Source organism: Triticum dicoccoides, chromosome 1A, assembly GCF_002162155.2.
Source record: "Triticum dicoccoides isolate Atlit2015 ecotype Zavitan chromosome 1A, WEW_v2.0, whole genome shotgun sequence".
NCBI classification, from domain to species: domain Eukaryota; kingdom Viridiplantae; phylum Streptophyta; class Magnoliopsida; order Poales; family Poaceae; genus Triticum; species Triticum dicoccoides.
Genome location: NC_041380.1, coordinates 280,363,960 through 280,386,350, shown reverse-complemented (window position 1 = coordinate 280,386,350; position 22,391 = coordinate 280,363,960).

The following is a 22,391-nucleotide window of genomic DNA, read 5'->3' as shown; positions in this document are numbered from 1 at the left end:
ACGGACTCGTGGAGCCCTTGTGCTCCCACCACCTCACCGGTCGGGCGTGGTAGCGGCCTCGTCGCCCGCTGTCTCGACGCCCTCGGTGTTTCCTCCGCTGACTCAGGAGCAGTCGGCCTCCCCGGCCACGCCGGGCCCCCGCCTCTTGGCTCTAGAGGAGCCGGCTTCCCAGGCCTCGCCGGGTCGCCGCCTCTCGGCTCTGGCGGAGTCGGGCGTGACCCCAGCTGGGCTCTCGGGCGCCTCGTTGGCTCAGGAGGAGCTGGGCACTTCGGGCCCGTCTACGCCCTCATCACTGTCTACGACCGAGCCAGAGCCTCATGGCTCCCTGTTGGTTCTAGAGGAGCCGACCCTCTCGGCCCCGTCGGCCGGGTCTTCTCAAGCCTCGCCGACGCCCTCAACACCAACACCCATGGGCTCGTCGGCATCTTCCTCGTCATCCGAGCCGGCTGTTGTGGCCCCTCGGCACCGCGGTCCACGCCCGCCTCCCCCGCCGCCTCACCATCATATGGTGATGTGCGCCAAGGCCGGTGTGCACCAGCCGAACCCGCACTACCACAACCTGAGCGTCACGACCCTCTCTCCGGTTCCGCGATCGGTTTGTTCTGCGTTGAGTGATCCGCATTGGACCGCCGCTATGCGTGCTGAGTACGATGCTCTTGTCGCCAACCGGACTTGGACCCTTGTTCCTCGTCCCCCTGGAGCCAACATCATCTCGGGCAAGTGGGTTTTTCGTCACAAACTCCTCTCGGACGGTTCTCTGGACATGTATAAGGCTCGCTGGGTTGTCCGTGGATTTGCACAATGTGCCAGTGTTGAATTCTCTGAGACCTTCTCTCCGGTCGTTAAACCCACCACGATTCGTGTGGTTCTTCAGCTGGCTACATCTTGTCACTGGCCCGTACATCAGCTCGACATCAACAACGTTGTTTTGTACGGTCATCTTTAGGAGTGAGTCCTCTGTCAGCAGCCGACTGGGTTCGTTGACCCTCAGCGACCGGATGATATCTGCCTGTTGTCACAGTCATTATATGGCCTCAAACAGGCCCCGCGCGCCTGGTACCAGCGCATCGCCGGGTTCCTTGGTCTTCTCGGGTTTCGCAGCACCACCTCTGACATGTCGTTGTTCGTGATGCATCGGGCTGATCATGTGGCTATGCTTCTGCTCTATGTTGATGATATTGTCATCACTGCCTCCTGAGCGGATCTTCTTCGCGACATCATTGGTTGTCTCGGTTCTGAGTTTCGGCTGAAGAATCTTGGCGCGTTGCACTTCTTCCTTGTCATTAATGTGTGACGTGATGCCACTGGGTTCTTTCTGCATCAGGGACAGTGCGCTCTTGATCTTCTAGACCGTGCCAGCATGACTGACTGCAAGCCAGCCGCCACACCTGCTGAGGCCAAGCCAAAGCTTTCTGCCACCACCGGCCAGCCTACCACCGACGCTGCTCTTTACCGCAGCATTGTGGGTGCCCTTCAGTACCTCACTCTCACCAGATCAGACATTCAGTTCGCGGTGCAGCAAGTTTGCTTGCATATGCACTCGCCCCATGATGTTCACTAGTCTTTGGTCAAGCGCATTCTTCGGTACATTCGTGGCACCGCGACCTACGGTCTTCGTCTCCGTGCATCCGCCTCGACTGAGCTTCTTGCTTATACTGACGCGGATTGGGCTGGTTGTCCAGACACTCGACGTTCCACGTCTGGCTATTGTGTCTTCTTCGGGGACTCTCTGGTCTCCTGGTCCTCTAAACGGTAGCCTACTGTCTCCCGTTCGAGTGCTAAGGCCGAGTACCAAGTTGTCGCCAACGTAGTTGCGGAGACTTGTTGGCTTGGTCATCTTCTCGGTGAGCTTCGAATTTCTCTTGCGAAGGCTACTGTGGTCTTCTGTGACAACGTGTCGGCCACCTATCTCGCGGCTAATCCAGTGCAGCACAAGCGCACCAAACACATTGAGCTCGATGTTCACTTTGTACGCGAGAAGGTTCAGTTGGGTCAGCTTCGTGTTCTTCATGTACCGACCACCCAACAGTTTGCCGATATCATGAACAAGGGATTGCCTACTGCTGCATTCCAGGAGTTCCGTTCTAGTCTTTGCATCACCGATGCCGACGCTTCGACTGCGGGGGGTGTTGAAACGTGATATCTTTGTATTTATTTCCGACTGATTCTCCTATTATCTCTAGCCTTGTATAGATTGATCTCTAGAGATATTGTAGGGTTAGTTGGCTTGTCACGCAAGACACCACCTGTATATATTGTAACCGACTCTGATGGAATACAATTGAGTTGCATCCTATAGTCTTCTACAGGACAAAAGGAAGCAGATGGGGCCTGGTTGCACCTGGGGGAGTCTCGAGGAGGGAACAACCCACCAGGGCGCGCCAGGAGGTTGTGCCCACCTCGGGTACCCCCCGGACCACCTCTTTGCTCTATAAATACCCCAAAAATCCCAGAACCCTAGGAGAGTCGATGAAATATTCATCCAGCCGCCGCAGAGTCCAGCAACACTAGATCCAATCTAGACACCATCATGGAGGGGTTCACCACTTCCATTGGTGCCTCTCCGATGATGCGTGAGTAGTTCTTTGTAGACCTTCGGCCCCATAGTTAGTATCTAGATGGCTTCCTCTCTCTCTCTCTCTTGATTCTCAATACAATGGTCTCTTGGAGATCCACATGATGTAACTCTTTTGTGGTGTGTTTGTTGGGATCGATGAACTTCGAGTTTATGATCAGATCTATGTTTTTATATCCATGAAAGTATTTGAGTTTCTTTGATCTCTTTTACGCATGATCTCTTATAGCCTCGTATTTCTTCTCCGATATTTGGGTTTTGTCTGGCTAACTCCATCTATTTATCTTGCAATGGGAAGAGGTGGCCGATAGTGGGTTCGATCTTACGGTGCTTGATCCAAGTGATAGAAAGGGAACCGACACATATGTATCATTGCTACTAAGGATAAAAAGACGAGGTATATATCTACCACCATATAGATAAACGGATCTTGTCTACATCATGTCATCATTCTTATTGCATTACTCCGTTTTTCCATGAACTTAATACACTAGATGCATGCTGGATAGCGGTCAATGTGTGGAGTAATAGTAGTAGATGCAGGCAGGAGTCGGTCTACTAATCTTGGATGTGATGCCTATGTAATGATCATTGCTTGGATATCATCATAATTATTTGAAGTTCTATCAATTGTCCAACAGTAATTTGTTTACCCACCGTTTGCTATTTTTCTTGAGAGAAGCCACTAGTGAAACCTACGGCCCCCGGGTCTTATTTCTCATATATTTGCCTTTGCGGCCTACTTTTTCCTTGCTTTTATTTTCAGATCTATTAAACCAAAAATACAAAAATACTTTGCTGCACTTTATTTTATTTGCGATCTATTTATCCAATCTATTACAACCTTTTTACCATCACGCACCAATTTCTGGCGTCGTTACCCGAAAGGGATTGAGAACCCCTTTAACACGTCGGGTTGCGAGGTGTTGTTATTTGTGTGCACGAGATGTTTATGTTGTGTTGCTTTGTTCTCCTACTGGTTCGGTAACCTTGGTTTCATAACTGAGGGAAATACCTACCGCCGTTGTGCTGCATCATCCCTCCCTCTCCGGGGAAATACCGATGTAGTTCCAGCTGCCATCAAGGTGAATTTCTGGCGCCGTTGCCGGGGAGGATCAAGTCAAGATAATCCCCCGTCAACTTGCCAATTTATGGCGCCGTTGCTGGGGAGGATCTTCAACATAACCAGGTTCCTAATCACAAATCTCATCTCCTTGCAATTTACATTATTCGCCATTTGCCTCTCGTTTTCCTCTCCTCCACTTCACAAAAATTTGCCGTTTTATTCGCCTCTCTTTTTCCGTTCGCCCTTTTTGTCGGATCTGTTTTTGAGTGCAATTCTGTTGTATAGTCATCATGACTCAAGAGAACACCAATTTATGTCATTTCTCAAATACCAACAACAATAATTTTATTGGCACTCCGCTTGCTCCTCCCGCCACTAGTGCGGAGACTTGTGATATTAATACTGCTTTGCTGAATCTTGTTATGAAATACCAATTTTCCAGTACTCCTAATGACGATGTCGTGTCCCATCTTAATACCTTCGTGGAATTATGCTATATGCAAAATAAAAAAGATGTGGACAATGATGTGGTCAAGATGAAATTATTTCCGTTTTCCTTGCATGATTATGCAAAAATTTGGTTCTCTTCTTTGCCTCGTAAGAGTATCGATTCTTGGAATAAGTGCAAAGATGCTTTTATCACTAAGTATTTTCCTCTCGCAAAAATTATTTCCCTTAGAACCCAGATCATGAATTTCAAGAAACTTGAACATGAGCATGTTGCGCAATCTTGGGAAAGGATGAAAATGATGCTAAGGAATTGCCCAACTCATGGGTTAAATCTTTAGATGATCATACAAATTTTTTATGCGGGATTGAATTTTGTTTCTTGTAATCTTGTAGATTCCGCCGCGGGTGGTATTTTTATGGAAATTACTTTGGCTGAAGCCACCAAATTGCTCAATAATATCATAGCAAATTATTCACAATGGCATACTGACAAAGCTCCTACTAGTAAAAAAGTTAATTCGGTTGAAGAAATTTCTTCTTTGAGTGATAAAGTTGATGCTCTTATGAAATTGGTTGCTAGTAAAAGTGCTCCTATTGATTTTAATGATATGCCTTTGTCTACGTTGATTGAGCAAAATAGTGATGTCATTGATGTGAATTTTATCTCTAGAAATAATTTCAACAACAATGCTTATAGTGGTAATTTTAATCCTAGGCCTTTTCCTAGTAATTCTTCTAATAATTATGGTAATTCCTATGGAAATCAATCTTATAATAATAATAGGAACACCTATGATCTTGAGAATAATATTAAAGAATTTATCAACACACAAAAAGTTTTCAACACTTCCATAGAAGAAAAGTTGAACAAAATTGATGATTTGTCTAGAAGTGTTGATAGAATTGCTCATGGTGTGGAAAAATCTCAAGATGAAAATTTTTGTGCCTAAAGTAGATGAATCAATTAAAGCTCTTTATGTTTCTATGGATGAAAGTAAGAAAAGAACTGCTATGCTTAGAGCTAAAAGAGAATTTTTGAAAAAAAGCTCTTTCTAGTGATTATTCTTGCAAAAGTGATGAAGATCTTAAAATGACTGGTGTTTCTTCTATTGATTCCTTGTTTAGTAAAGTTAAGAATGATGAAAAAGGGACTGGAGAAGAGTCAACTTTAGGTAGAAGGCGTCCAATATTTCGGAGGGTGAAAATCTTGTTGAGAAAATTGATCAAAGTGGGTTTGGAGAGGTCAAAACTTTAGCTAGTGATGCACCCACTATTTTGGATTACAAAGACTTTAATTATGATAGTTGCTCTTTGATTGATTATATTTCTTTGTTACAATCCATGATAAATTCACCCCATGCTTATGAACAAAATAAAGCTTTTACTAAACATATTGTTGATGCTGTGATGAAAGCTCTTGAAGAAAAATTGGAATTAGAAGTTTCAATTCCAAGAAAATTGTATGATGAGTGGGAACCTACTATCAAAGTCAACATTAAAAATTATGAATGTTTTGCTTTGTGTGACTTGGGTGCTAGTGTTTCTAGAATTCCAAAATCTTTATGTGATGTGCTTGGTCTTACCAATCTTGAAGAATGTTCCTTGAATTTGCACTTGGCGGATTCTATTATTAAAAAGCGTATGGGAAGAATTAATGATGTTATTATTCTTGAAAATAGGAATTATGTGCCCATAGATTTTATTGTTCTTGATATTGATTGCAATCCGTCTTGTCCTATTATCCTTGGTAGACCATTTTTACGCACTATCGGTGTCGTGATTGATATGAAAGAAGGCAATATTAAGTTCCAATTTCCTTTGAGGAAGGGTATGTAACACTTCCCTAGAACTAGAATTAAGCCACCCTACGAATCAATCATGAGGGCATCTTATGGATCTCGAACCAAAGAAGACAAAACTTAGATCCTTGCTATATGCCTAGCTAAGGGCATAAAACTATAGCGCTTGTTGGGAGGCAACCCAATGAACAAATTTATTTTTGCTTTTTGCTTTCTGTTCTTGAGTGTTAGCACAATTATGCTACTGTTATGATTGTGTTTCTTTTATGTTTTAATTAGTGTTTGTGCCAAGTAAAGAATTTAGGATCTTCTTGGGCAATAGTTGTTTGATCTTGCTGAAAAAACAGAAGGTTTACGCTCATGAAATTAATTTTCGTTTTACCAGATAGTGATAAAATACCCATTCCAATTGCACTAGATCAGTATACAAATTTCTCAGGTCGTCCTAATTTTTCAAAGATTTTGAGTTACAGAAGTATCCGAAATAGTCAGATTGCTACAGACTGTTCTGTTTTGATAGATTCTGTTTTCTTTGTGTTGTGTGCTTATTTTGATAGCTCTATGGTTTTCTTTGATGAGTTTTTGCCATAGAAAAGTTTGAATACATTAGATATAATACAAAAACAAAATATGAATTGGTTTGATACTGCACTTATAGTAGTGATTTATTACTATTATACTAACGGATCTAACGAAGGTTTTGTTTAGTTTTGTGTGATTGAAGGTTTCAAGTTTTGGGTTATCTTATGATGGCTGAAGGAAGGATGTAAGAGCCTAAGCTTGGGGATTGTAGCGACCCGACCTCAGACGGTCAAGTCTCTGTGCTTAAGTGTCATCCCTGGATCGGTATGCTGACACACACAATACTCGAGGATTTATAACAGAGGTAAATCACATGTATAAAGTAACATAAATACTATTACCTCAATCCATATAGCGGAAGTAACAACAAGGTTGTGGATTCCCATCAACACCAACGGCAAAGTTGAGTGTAGAAATCATAACCCTAATGTATCACTTACTCGTCGTAAGAAATCCTACAACATGAGACGTTGCAGCCACAAAAGGTCAGTATATTGAATGTACTGGCAAATTCACACCATAGGACAATGATGAATCATAGCTATCACTACATGCATATTTGGCTGGTGGAAAGCTCTAAGTTTAATTTTTGCATAAAGCCAATTTTTCCATACAACAAAGGAATAAATTTTATTTAACTACCAAGTTGGTTGAAAATTATTGAGAAGGTTCCTCCAACTCAATCTGAATTAAAAGTTAACAACCCAACAAATTAATTAAGTAAAGTGTTGAGATCAACATGATAATCCAAGAACCAGATACTCAAGATGTCCATAACCGGGGACACGGCTAATCATGATTAGTTTGTACACTCTGCAGAGGTTTGCGCACTTTTCCTCACAAGACTCGATCTCCTCTGTTGGATTTCTCGCACTATATGGTGTTTGAGAAACGGATGACCGAGACACAGTCTTTCAGATGCATTAACTCTTTACTCTGGGTGGACAGTTACACCAGCTTTCCCCTACATCTGCTAGCCCACCACTGAAAGAGGTCATGCAACATACTCAACTATGCTAGAGCCCATAATGGCTTGTGGCTGCACACGGAAGTTTCTAGCATGAATAATCTTATGATCCCTTTGAGCCTGGGTGGCATTCCATAGGGTGATCACACGGGTACTCCGGGATCCCCTTGGGCAAGCATCGGGTTCTCCAGGTGCCCGGGCAAACCACTGGATGCTCCAAGGTGCCCCAACCAATCCACCCAGGTGTGTATTAAAGTAGCCACCTTAAGTTATCACTTAGTGATACGTCTCCAACGTATCTATAATTTTTGATTGCTCCATGCTATGTTATCTACTGTTTTGGGCAATATTGGGCTTTATTATCCACTTCTATATTATTTTTGGGACTAACCTATTAACCGGAGGCCCAACCTAGAATTGCTGTTTTTTTGCCTATTTCAGTGTTTCGAAGAAAAGGAATATCAAACAGAGTCAAAACGGAACGAAATCAACTGGATAAGTTACTTTTGGAAGGAAAGCAACCGGATGGACTTGGACCCCATATCAGGAGCCAAGGGAGGTGCTCACGAGGGTGCCCCCCTAGGGCGTGCCCCGCTGCCTCGTGGGGCCCCCGAAGCTCCACCGACGTACTTCCTCCACCAATATATACTCACGTACCCTAAAACTTCCAGAACGGACAATAGATCGGGAGTTCTGCCGCCAGAAGCCTCCGTAGCCACCGAAAACCAATCTAGACCCGTTCCGGCACCCTGCCGGAGGGGGCAATCCTTCTCCGGTGGCCATCTTCATCATCCCGGTGCTCTCCATGACGAGGAGGGAGTAGTTCTCCCTCGGGACTGAGGGTATGTACCAGTAGCTATGTGTTTGATCTCTCTCTCGTGTTCTTGAGGTGATACGATCTTGATGTATCGCGAGCTTTGCTATTATAGTTGGATCTTATGTTTCTCCTCCCCCTCTACTCTCTTGTAATGAATTGAGTTTCCCCTTTGAAGTTATCTTATCGGATTGAGTCTTTAAAGATTTGAGAACACTTGATGTATGTCTTGCCATGCGTATCTGTGGTGACAATGGGATACCACGTGATTCACTTGATGTATGTTTTGGTGATCAGCTTGCGGGTTCCGCTCATGAACCTATGCATAGGGGTTGGCACATGTTTTCGTCGTGATTCTCTAGTAGAACTTTGGGGCACTCTTTGAGGTCCTTTGTGTTGGTTGAATAGATGAATCTGAGATTGTGTGATGCATATCGTATAATCATACCCACAGATGCATGAGGTGACATTGGAGTATCTAGGTGACATTAGGGTTTTGGTTGATTTGTGTCCTAAGGTGTTATTCTAGTACGAACTCTAGAGCTGTTTGTGACACTTATAGGAATAGCCCAACGGATTGATTGGAAAGAATAACTTTGAGGTGGTTTCGTACCCTACCATAATCTCTTCGTTTTTTCTCCACTATTAGTGACTTTGGAGTGACTCTTTGTTGCATGTGGAGGGATAGTTATGTGATCCAATTATGCTATTATTGTTGAGAGGACTTGCACTAGTGAAAGTATGAACCCTAGGCCTTGTTCCAACGCATTACAATACCGTTTACGCTCACTTTTATTATTAGTTCCCTTGCTGTTTTTATAATTTCAGATTACAAATACATTTATCTACTATCCATATACCACTTGTATCACCATCTCTTCGCCGAACTAGTGCACCTATACAATTTACCATTGTATTGGGTGTGTTGGGGACACAAGAGACTCTTTGTTATTTGGTTGCAGGGTTGCTTGAGAGAGACCATCTTCATCCTACGCCTCCTACGGATTGATAAATATTAGGTCATCCACTTGAGGGAAATTTGCTACTGTCCTACAAACCTCTGCACTTGGAGGCCCAACAACGTCTACAAGAAGAAGGTTGTGTAGTAGACATCAAGCTCTTTTCTGGTGCCGTTGCCGGGGAGGTTAGCGCTCGAAGGTATATCTTTAGATATTTCAATCGAGTCTTTTAGTTTCTTGTTTTTATCACTAGTTTAGTTTATAAAAGAAAACTATAAAAAATGGAATTGAGTTTGTCTCATACGCTTCACCTTTTTAATATCTTTCGTGAGAATGATGGAAAGGATAATTGTGCTCAAGTGCTAGAACAATAAATCTATAAAATGTTTGGAACTAAATACTTGAATGATGAGCATGATTGCAATGTTGTTAGTACGAATTCTTTGAATACCATGATACTAATGATGATTGCACTAGTTATGATGAAAATGTCTCCTATAAACATGTCAATTTTTGTGGAGTGCATTGGGTTTGCAAGTACACACCAAATAGGGAAGATAGATATTGCAAGAGGCATAAGTACTTAAAAACTAAATTGTTGCAAGAAAGCCTTGATGATTGTGCTGAAAAATTCAATATTTTTCGCGCCCCTTGTGAACTTTGCAACGAACATGGTCATTTAAATCTCCAATGCAAATTGTTTCATGACCGAATCGTATCCAAAAATTGTGATAATTTGATTACCCTTGAGCATCATAAAGAGCTTAGTCTTCTTTTGGGGTATGAGGAAATGAAACGTATTACTGAGGGTATTCCAAAGTTTAATCTTGATAGAGTTCTTCATTTTGATCTAGAGAAAATTTATATGTATTGTGCGGTGAATTGCATTGAAAATCCTTATATTGCCAACTACACAAAGAAAAGAAAAGAAATAGAAGATGAAGATAATACTAATGAAAGGGAAGAGACTTCCCAATATCCTCCTATTATTTCTTATGATGAATCAGGTAATGAGGAGGAGCCTCCTATCCAACCAATCTCATTAATAAGGAGCTTCAAAAAGAGGATTGAACCCACACATGATGTGGTGAAGAAGAAGAAAAGAAAAAGGAAGAGAGGTAAAAAGATATCTCCCCCAAATAATGTTGCTCCTATTACTATTGTGACTCATGAAAATATAATTGTGGAAGATAATGATACTTCTTATGATCTTGAAAATCTTTTTGGCACTTGCTTGGAATAATATGATAATTGATATACTATTGGTGCTATCCATACTATTAATGATGAGAGTGATTATGCTTATGATATGAAAAGGCCCAAGCTTGGGGATGCTATGTTTGATGAAGATTGTCGGTGTACTAGAATAGGGGTACCCTAGTACCCCGAACTTGTGCACGAGCAGTTGCAGCACCCCGCGGCAAGGCTTGCCGGGCTAACACCAAGATCCTCCGTGGTTCCCTTGGAGCCATCCAAGAACAAAGTATTTAAGCTCAGGAGACAAGGCCCCGGCAAGAGGAGCTTGCCGGGAAGGCCAACCGAGGCACTCCAAGGAACTTGCCGCGACGCGCCACGCGCTCCGGCAAGGCAACAAGGCCCCGGCAAGAGGAGCTTGCCGGGAAGACCAACCAAGGTACCTCGAGGCCCGGTGAGCGACAAGCCTCCGGACCCGACAAGATAACAGCAGCGGCAAGGCGCTTGCCGCGGCAGGCGGCCACTCTGTGCCCATGCTCCAGCGCATCCACCAACGTGTCGCTCTGGGGGCCTCTCCAGGCGCGCGTGGCGGGAGGCTGTGCAGCCAGCGGTGCGCAGTGGCATGCGAAGCTGACAAGATCGCCATTGTGGCGAACGGTGGCGCCCCTAACGGTCCTTTTCTGCACTGTTTGGGCGACTCAGGCAGGCATTTAATGCCCTTGTCCCCTGCCGTCAGGGTTAGGTAGGGTGCACTGTACAAGTAACTGTATCAACCACCTCACTTTTTACATTTGTACCCTTCTCTGCGTTGCCACCTGTCGGTGACCCCTTTAGCGTATAAAAGGAGGCCCATGCGCAACGTAGAGGGGGTTCGGTTTGACTGGTTCGCGAAGTGCGATCCATTCGTAACCCAGAAAAACACTATGCTCTCTCTCTAGAGCAAGAACACAAGATAATCAAACAAGCAGCAGTAGGAGTGTTATCTCTCCGGAGAGCTTCGAAGCTGGGTAAACTGCCCGTGTGCTTCGCCTCGATCTGCTCTTCGTGCGATCTCCGCCCCCGCCGAACCGAAAGGGGCCCGGTCCGTCGGCCCCATAGGTGTTCGTGGATCAGTTTCCCCCGACATCTTTGGCGCGCCAGGTAGGGGGGCGTCGAGATTGTGTGAACATGATTCGGCGTTCACACGAGCTAGATCTTCATTCCCTTCATCAACATGCCACCGAAGAAGAAGACTTCGGCGGCAGCCGCTCCGTCCATGTCACTTCCGCCACCGTTGGAGCAAACGGGTGGTGGAATGGACGCCGGCGGAAGAATGGACGTCGACGAGGAAGCTCATGATGCTGCCAGGTCCAAGAACAAGGCTGCACAAACCACGGCGACTGTACATGTTCCACGCCACTCTCAGGAGGCGCAAGACCAACAGCGTCATGGCACTTGCAGTGCCATACGCATGATAGGCCAAGACCAAGCTGGTGGATCTCGGGGCGCTCAAGACCAGCATGCACGCCAACGTGCTGGCACAAGCGGGGCACGGTCGCCTGGACGGGATACTGCTCCTTCTAACATAGTTAGAAGTCCGAGCACGTCCCGCTCCTCGCGCCGTCCGCCACTGCCACCCACCACTCCAACAGAAGCTTTGGCGCGAGCTCCACTTCTCCTAGATTACCCTCCAACGTCGGACAAGATCGATGAATGGAGGGCCACCATTCAGAGTCTCATCGGCTACGCCAACGGCGACACTCCACGGCGGCCGAGCGCGTCGCCGCCGCGGCAGGGTTGCCGGGCGCGAGCCGGTGGCGACGAAACGGGTGGAGGTGCAACTACCATGCAATCACCACCCCGAAGGCCAAGATGGCCGACTCGCCGGATCCACCTCGACAGCGACTCCACCGCATCTTCGGGTCCACGAGCTCGTCGTGATCAGCGCCAAGTTCTTCATGATCGACAACAAGAAGACGCTCGAACTCGCATCGAGCGCCAAAGAGAAGCGCGACGTCAATCCGACAAGCGCGCTGGGCCCTCTGTTGACATGCATGCACCAGGGGAACCAGGCGATCTGCCGTACGCGGTAGGTTGCCCTGCGTTCACTCGTGAGCTGCGGCAAGTCCAGTGGCCCAGCACGAAGAACTTCAAGCCAGACGTACCGGAGAAGTACGACGGCAAGACGCATCCGTCGGAGTTCCTCAGCATTTACACCATTGCGGTGCAGGCTGCTGGGGGACGGGATGACAAGATCCTTGCCAACTACTTCCCGCTGGTACTCAAGCCCAACGTCAGATCCTGGCTCATGCACTTGCCGGACAACTCCATATCCTCTTGGGCTGATCTATGCCATCAGTTTGTCGGCGCCTTCACAGGCGGACACAAGCCTCATGGCCAGGAGAGTGATCTTCATCTGCTCGCCCAGAAGGAAGGAGAGCCCCTGCGCAAGTACATTTAGAGATTCAGCAGTGTGCAGCACAACATCCCAGATGTCCACCCTGCCGCGGTGATCAGCGCGTTCCATCAGAACGTGCGAAACCGCAGGATGCGGGAGGAAATGGCGATGTGCAAGATCAGGGACGTCAGTGAGTTATATGCACTGGCCGACAAGTGTGCACGTGCTGAGGAAGGGAGGAGACTCCCCGGAGAGAATGTAGGAGCGGGAGGATCTGACAGTGAAGATGCTGCCCCGGCAAGGAAAAACCGGCACCGGAACAACAGAAGGAGGAAAGGCAAAGAGGTGCTAGTTGTTGAGCAGTCCGGCAACGGTGGTGGCGCCAAGGAAGCCAAAGCTGGTAACTCCGGCAAGGAGATTGCCGCGGAGGTGGCGATCGCCGACAAGCAGGACGGCACCAACAAGCAGTATTGCAAGATCCACCGCACCAAGGGCCATGATCTCCAGAACTGTAAGAAAGTCGAGCAGCTTGTTGAGCAACAGAAAGCTGAATACGAGCGGCGCGACAAGGAGAAGGCCCAGGAAGGTGCTGGGGGATCCGGCAAGAAATGTCCCGGCCGAGGAGGACGCCGCGGCAAGGCCAAGCAGCGGCAGGGAGACAGACCTCCTCGCGGCCGCGACAAGGATGAAGATGACGATGATGATGAAGACATGGATGATGAGGAGACTGATGGGCAGGAGTTCCAGAAAGCCACAGAGGTCCTATGCATTGACGGTGGTGCTTCTCTGCACACCTCGCACCGCCAGCTCAAGCAGTGGGTGCGGGAAGTTAATGCAGCAGAACCACCCGTCGAGTCACGCAAGCCTCTGAAATGGTCCAGCACGCCTATCATCTTTGATATTGAGGACCACCCTGATTGCATAACTGCGGTCGGGTGCTTGCCGATGTTGGTTTCACCAACAATCCGCAACCTCAAGGTCACTAAGATGCTAGTTGACGGTGGGGCCGGCTTGAACCTGATCTCCTCCGCGGTGCTCCAGAAACTCCAGATCCCTGACAGTGAGCTCGAAGAGACCGGTACATTTCAAGGAATCAACCCGGGAAGAAGCAAGCCGAAGGGAAAGATCACGTTGCCGATAACATTTGGCAGCGAGCTGAACTTCAGGACTGAGAGGGTCACATTTGATGTTGCTGACTTTCCATTACCTTACAATGGAATCCTTGGCCGTCCGGCACTCGCCAAGTTCATGGCAGCCTCTCACTATGCATACAACGTACTGAAAATGCCAGGCCCGATAAGTGTCATCTCTGTCCCTGGCGACAAGAAGGATGCTCTTATTTGTGCCGACAAGATCTACCGGGAAGCGGCAGCCGCAGCAGAACGCAAGACACTTGCCGTTGAAGCTCCCGGGGGGAAGAAGAAGACCAAGTCCGGCAAGAGTTCTGATGCCCACTCCGGCAAGCGCACCTCTTCGGAGTGCTGCGCTACCGTCGAGGACGCACCATCGAGCTCCACCGGCAAGTGTAAGAAGGCAATGACAGCTCCACCTGAGACCAAGAAGGTGTCCGCCAAGGAGGACGGCGCTAGTGGTACCTTCACCATCAGCGCCACTCTTGACCCCAAATAGGAAAGCGCGCTCGTTGCTTTCCTGCGGGCGAATGTCGACGAGTTTGCGTGGCAACCATCTGATATCCCTGGTGTTCCCAGGAAAGTAATTGAGCACCACCTTGCCGTATGTCCTCATGTGCGGCCCGTCAAGCAGAAATTCAGGAAACAGGCAGTGGAGCGCCAAGAATTCATCGCAGAAGAAATCAAGAAGTTGGAAGCAGCAGGCCTTGTCAGAGGAGTGCTCCATCCCACATGGTTGGCCAATCCTGTTGTCGTGCGCAAGGCTAACGGGAAATGGAGGCTTTGTATTGACTTCACTGATGTTAATAAAGCTTGTCCCAAAGACCCATTTCCCTTGCCGCGTATTGACCAGATTGTTGACTCCACAGCCGGATGTGATTTGCTTTCATTTCTTGATGCATACTCAGGATACCATCAGATCTTCATGGCAGAAGAGGATGAAGAGAAAACCGCATTTATCACCCCGTGTGGCACGTACTGCTTCATACGGATGCCTTTCGGTTTGAAGAATGCTGGTTCAACATTCGCAAGGGTAGTCCACCACGCTTTTGAGCCGCAGATGCACAGAAATGTGGAAGCCTACATGGATGACATAGTGGTCAAAAGCAAGAACAGGGCGACCCTGATTCAAGATTTAGACGAGACATTTGCAAATCTGCGCAGAATCAACCTCAAGCTTAACCCCGAGAAGTGTGTGTTTGGAGTCCCATCCGGCAAGCTTCTCGGGTTCTTCGTGTCTCAGCGGGGAATTGAAGCCAATCCCGACAAGATCAAGGCCATTGAGCAGATCGAAGCACCAAAGCGCGTCAAGGATGTACGAAGGCTTGCCGGTTGCGTGGCTGCTCTCAGCAGGTTTATCTCTAGATCTGCTGAGCGCGCCCTGCCATTTTTCAAAATTTTGAAAAAGGCAGGTCGAATGAAATGGACTCCGGAGGCGGAGGCCGCGCTGCAGGACTTGAAGAGATACCTGTCCTCCACTCCAATACTTGTCGCACCTAAGCCGCAAGAGAAGTTGCTGCTGTATATAGCAGCAACCAATCAAGTGGTTAGTGCTGCGTTAGTGGCGGAGAGGGAGGCAGATGATGAGCCAGCAACCACGGCAGATGCATCCAGCGACAAGCAGGGGGCTTCGCCGACAAGCTCTGGTCCCGACAGAGATGGATCTGCGCAGGAGCATGATAAGATGCAGAAGAGAATGGTGCAGCGTCCAATTTACTTTGTCAGTTCCCTTCTACAGGGGGCTAGATCAAGGTACTCTGGTGTGCAGAAGTTGCTTTTCGGCCTCCTCATGGCCTCGAGAAAGCTGCACCATTACTTCCAAGCACATGAGATCACAGTCGTCACTCTCTTTCCGCTGAAGAGGATACTGCAAAATCCAGAAGCGACAGGCAGGATTGTCGAGTGGGCGCTGGAACTGTCAAGCTTTGGCCTCAAGTTTGAGAGCACTTCAACTATCCAAAGCAGGGCATTGGCAGAGTTCATGATAGAATGGACTCCAACACCAGATGAAGAAATTCCAGAGATGAGCATCCCCGTCAAAGAGGCAAGCAAAGAGTGGCTGATGTACTTTGATGGTGCCTTCTCGCTGCAAGGCACCGGTGCGGGCGTGCTGCTTGTCGCGCCCACCGGAGAGCACCTCAAGTATGTAGTCCAGATGCACTTTCCCAAGGAACAAGCAACCAACAATACTGCAGAGTATGAAGGATTGCTTGCCGGTCTCAGAATTGCAGCAGACCTTGGGATCAAGAAGCTCATTGTCAGGGGTGACTCACAGCTTGTCTTCCGCCAAGTGAACAAGAACTACCAGAGTCCATTGATGGAAGCATATGTTGATGAAGTGAGGAAGCTAGAAGAGCACTTTGACGGCCTACAGATGGAGCATATCCCAAGAGCTCAGAATGACATTGCTGATGGCCTGTCAAAGTGCGCCGCACTAAAGTTACATGTGGAACCAGGGATCTTTGTGCTCAAGTTGACTCAACCATCTGTGACACCATCAACTGGACAAAGCAAGAAGAGGAAGTTGATTTCTGGTGACTACTTTCCGGCAGAGCTCCCCGAAGCCGCCGCCAAGAAAGTCCCCAAGATCAACACCAAGGTTGCTGAGGGGCAGTCTGGTCCGGCAAGCCTTATGGTTTTTTCCGTTGAAGTAGATGCTCCCGACAAATTTTGCTCCGGCAAGCTTGCCAGGGAACATCAAGCTCCGGCGGGGCCGCAAGTCCTTGCCGTGGAAGCGAATGTTCCCTCAGCAGCAGATGTGCCTTTAGTCCTTGTTGTCGAGCCACAAGCTCCAGCATGGGCACAACAGATTGTCCATTTCCTTCAGACAGGAGAACATCCCGAAGAGCAAGAAGAAGCAGAAAAAGTAGCCCGACAGTCAAGTATATACCAGTTTGTCGATAGCATACTGTACAGAAGAAGACTCAATGGTGTGAAATTGAAGTGTATTTGCCGGGAAGATGGACAAAAGTTGTTGGCAGAGATACATGGAGGCATATGTGGCCACCACATTGGCGCAAGAGCACTTGCCGGCAAAGCTTTCCGGCAAGGTTTCTTTTGGCCGACAGCCCTCCAGGATGCAACTGCACAAGTAACCAAGTGTGAAGCATGCCATTTCCACTCCAAACAGATACACCAGCCAGCTCAAGCTCTCCAGACGATCCCTTTATCCTGGCCATTTTCGGTCTGGGGGCTCGATATCCTCGACCCTTTCCCCTGAGCTGTCGGGGGCTTTGAGTACTTGTACGTCGCAATCGACAAGTTCACAAAGTGGCCGGAAGTGCAGCCAGTGAGGAAGGTGACAGCACAGTCAGCAGTCAAGTTCTTCAGGTCAATTGTTTGCCGTTTCGGGATCCCTAATAGGATCATCACCGACAACGGCACGCAATTCACGAGCCACACCTTCATGCAGTACGTCCAAGACCTTGGCACCAAGGTCTGCTTCTCTTCTGTTGCTCATTCAAGAAGCAACGGTCAAGCAGAGAGGGCAAATGCTGAAGTGCTGCACGGGCTCAAGACCAGAACTTTCGACAGGCTGCGCAAGTGCGGAAGAAACTAGATCGAGGAGCTGTCGATGGTTCTTTGGTCGATCAGAACGACACCAAATCGAGCCACTAGCTAGACGCCTTTCGCTCTAGTCTATGGAGCAGAGGCAGTTCTCCCCACGGAACTCGTATACGGATCACCTCGAGTGCTCGCTTACGATGAGCTTGAGCAAGAACAGCTGCGACAAGACGACGCGCTGCTCCTTGAGGAAGATCGTCTTCAGGCTGCTATACGAGCTGCTCGATACCAGCAAGCTTTGCGCCGCTACCATAGCCGCAAAGTTAAAGCCAGAAGCTTCGAGGAAGGCGACCTTGTTCTTCAGCGTGTTCAGTCCGCCAAGAATTCCAACAAGTTGACGCCGAAGTGGGCAGGCCCTTATCGGGTGAAACGAGTCACAAGGCCCGGCGCTATCCGCCTTGAGACCAAAGATGGCATTCCGGTGAGCAACTCCTGGAACATAGAACATCTTCGTAAGTTTTTCCCGTAGGGCGCGGTTGCCGGAACCCGTTCCGGCAACCACCTTTTGTACAAGTCTTGCCGCTGTTGCATGTAATCCTTTGTACAAAGCCGGGCGCAGATCCCGTGCATAAATAGAACCCCATGTGCTCCGCACAACTTTTCCATTTCATGCATTAGTTACTTTCTTGCATGTGTTATCTGAGACTTTTGTGTAGCACCTACATCCGGTAAGCAATAACGAGCCGAAGGGCTCCATATCATTATTTTCTCTTCTTTCTTCTTTTCAACAAAGGAAAAGAAGGTTCCCTCGCACACAAGTTTGCCGGGGGGAAGGAGAAGATTGTGGTATGGACCAGGCGTCGTTCAAGCAAAATTTTGCCTTGCCGGGAAGCAAACGACAGAAAAGCTAAGTTGCCAAAGTTTGAGCAATCAGTTTTTAAATTTTTAGGTTATTTTCCTCGAACGACCCTGCTTGTATGGAAAACCTGTGCGTGGAGGAACCAACTCATGGCTAGTTGCGCCCTTACTTTGTTTCGAGTCCGCTCAACAACTTAAGTGTGCTGCATCTAGTCGTGACAAGGTTTCTTGTCGGAAGCAGCGCCGCCAGCAGGCTGCTGAAGTTCCGCACTCAGCGCTCGCGGCTCGGGTGCCTACGCCGACAAGTTCCCTAGAAGCATAGGGTAAAAACATACAAAGGAAGGAATCTAGTAGAGGAAATAACATAGCAATTGATAACAGAAATAAAGTTATATTACAAGATAACTTGTCGCAGCTCTAACAGACTGTTTTCATAACATGATTAGCAGCGACAAGGGAAAAGAGAAAACGGGCGGCCTAGTCTACGTGATTGCCCTCAACCCTCTTGATCTCGCTCACTTTGTCCACAATGGGTGCGACAAGGGCCTTGAGCGCATCCAGATCGGCGTCAGGCGGCAAGGACCTGAGGACGTTGGTAAGGTTGAGGCCTGGGTTGCGGAAGGCCACCTTCATCAGCACCTTCTGGAGAGCCCCCGCGCAAATCCTGCACGACTCGTCGGCCAGCTGCTTTGGGATCCTCTCCCGGAGCCGCGGGAGTGCCGTCGCCACGCCCTTGAAGAACAGGCTGAGCTTGGCGCTGGGTTGGAGATTCTTGTCAGAGGGATACCCAAAGTCCTCCATCCCCAGCTGCGCCAGCTCCTCGTCGATGACTGCGGCAATATTCACCAGACCCACGGTCCAGTGCTCCACAGTATCTCTGAACGAGTTCTGGGTAACTGCGATGCTCTCCAGCAGCGCCTTGTCAGCTTTGACCTTCTCCGACAAGGTCTTCTCCTGCTCCTTGGCGGCCTCCAGCGTCTGCATCAGCGTGGCTAGCTTCAACTCCAGGACCGCATTGGAATCCTTGGCGGCGCTGAGCTCCTTGCCCCTCTCAGCGAGAAGACCTTGCATCTCACCGTGGGCAGCACCATCCTTCTCACGCTCACGCTTGAGCGCGGCAAGCTCCTCGCCGCTCTTCCCGATGTTGGCCTCCAGCTACGCCACCTTCTCCTCCAGCTCTTTCTTGGCAGCCTATGCGATTGCGGCAGCGTCCTTTGCCTCCTTGAGCGCCCAGCCAAGTGCTTGCTCGCGCTCGGCGAGCTCCTCCTCGTAGTTGTCGAGGTTGGCCTTCCGCTGCACCAATTCGCCTTCTCGTGCGGACTGCTTCTCGGCGGCCAGCCTTTGTTCCTCCTTAGCTTCGGCCTTCTCGAGAAGGAAGGCCGTGCGCTCCTCGTCGAGTCGCTCTCGCTCCTGTGCCAGGGACCGGAGAGCTTCTTGATTGCGGCCCCGGAGCTCCTCCGCGCGCTTCTCCATGTCAACTCCCGCCTTCGCGACAAGCGCTTCCCGGGAAGCCAGCTTGGCTTGCCGTGCGCGGTAGAGTGACAGCAGCTTCCGCAGCTGCTGCTCCTCCTTAGGCTCGCCACTGCTGCTGCTGGGCGCGTCGACAAACGACAGTCCAGCAGAGGCGAGCACCTCCTCATCGAAAGTTTCCCCCTCGACCGGCGCCCTGGAGCTCGACGCCCAGGGTAGCTTGATGAAGATATCGTCACCGGCCAAGTAGGCGCCGGGCTGGGGCTCCTCGGAGCCCGGCTCCGCAGAAGCGGCAGAGGGATCGGCGGTCGGCGCAGCGCCTGGCGCTCCTGCGGCCTCAGGGTCGTCAGTGCGATCGCCCGACCCCTCGCCGGCTTCTGCGGCGGCAGCCTTGGCAGCCTCCTCGCCGGCGGTCTCATCAGCTGTCAGGACCTCGACTCAATGCCACATCGATCTAGCATGTAACACCTCATATCACTTTGCGGCCTCACGCACGGTATTCCCACGGGTGTCGCCTTACCTTTGCCCGGGACCGTTTGCGCCTTTTGGCACACGTATATGATAGTGTCGCTAGCATCCATATGATAAGGAGCCCGGGCTGACATGGCTAGTCGTAAACCCAAAGTGGCACAAAACTTACAGGGACAGGCATCCATGACCCAGCATCGAACGTGTCGGTCATCAGCGAGTGAATCCAGGCTGTAGCACTGGGCTAGCAGGACTCCGGTGAACCGGGCTGTAGCGGGCTAACAGGACTCCGGTATTCATCGCGTGACATTTCCCCGAAGGGACAGACACAGGAACGAAGAAGGACACATGCCGGCCAGCCTAAGTGTTCCGGAGCAGTAGCAAGCTACCATGGCTCGGTGGAAACACTAGGAGACATTTCCCGGTAAGAGAGGCTACTAAAGATAAACAACTAGATAGTCAGATCCCACACATACCAAGCATTTCAATAACATACACACAATATGCTCGATATGTGCAAACACAACATGGCATCACAACATGACTCTACGACTCAAGTATTTATTCAATAGGCTCCGAGGAGCGAGATATTACAAACATGAGTCTCATGACCCAATATTCAGAGCATACAAATCAAAGCACAAGCGGAAGCTCAACATGTCTGAGTACAGACATCTACAAATGAAAAAGGCTGAGAAGCCTGACTATCTACCAGATCCTGCCGAGGGCACAAGATCGTAGCTGAGGTAACAAGCTAAACGTCGAAGTCCACGTGGAACTACTAGTGAGACTGAAGTCTCTCTGCAAAAACATAAATTAAGCAACGTGAGTACAAATGTACCCAGCAAGACTTACATCAGAACTAACTACATATGCATCATTATCAACAAAGGGGATGGTGGTGTTTAACTGCAGCAAGCCAGCTTTGACTTGGTGGCTATCCTGAACTACGACTGCAAGCAACTCTTCTGAGGAGGCGCACACGAGTCCACATATTCACCAACCAATACACCACTATGGAACCGCTCCCGTTGCCCTACGAGAATGCCATCCATAGCACTCACGCTTATCTTGCGCATTGTAGAGTATCCACTTTCACTTGTCTATGAACTGATATAAGCAACCCAGAAGTCCTTTACCGCGGACACGGCTATTCGAATAGATGATGTTAACCCTGCAGGGGTGTACTTCTTCATACATGTTTCCACCACTTAGCGTCTGCACACGACATGTGCTCGGCAGACTTCAAGCGAAAGCCGACGTGGGTGTAGACCACGACCTACCTAAACACTCAAGTCTCTAGTCCAGGTTTATCGCCTATTCGGGTTCCATCCATGAGGAGATCCGGCCGGAGTTTCGCTCACAGCCCCAAACGATGTGAACAGGGTTCCTGAGACACCAAACGGGCGCCCGGTACACCGTGCCACGTGCCTACCGCATCACAGCCCACCCCTCCGGTCAGCGCTGCCCACGGCCTCCAGCATACTACAAATACTAGAAACTACTTGCAACTCCTGGACAGAGGACTTGGGTGAATAAGAAGTCGAGCGGGGTCATATTTCAGGGCCCAATGTATGGTAGTAGCTGAATCATGGATCACAAACACAGAACTTAGTTCCTAAGGACGGCTTCAATGAGACAACCCACCATGTACTCCTACATGGCCTCTCACCGCTACCTTTACTAAATCGTGTTCACCACTTCGCTCACACACAGTAGGACATGTTCACACACCTCTGATTCATCCCCGATGAATCAGACCTGACTCAACTCTAAGCAATAGCAGGCATGACAAACAAACATGAATGAGTAGGCACAACATGGCTCAAACAACTCCTACTCATACTAGTGGGTTTCATCTATTTACTGTGGCAATGACAGGTCATGCAGAGGATAAAGGGGTTCAGCTACCGCAGCAAGTAACAGTTGAATCATTGTTGTCCTAATGTAGTAAAAGAGAGCAGGAGTGAGAGAGTAGGATTGTATCGGAATGAACAAGGGGGTTTTGCTTGCCTGGCACTTCTGAAGATAACATAGCTCTTCATCGGTGTCATCGATCACATCGCCGGTACAACGTCTATCGAGGGGGAACAACACCGGCAAACACAGAAGAAACACGATCAATGCAATGCACAATATGATGCATGCTATGACATGGCAATATGAATGTGTTTTGGG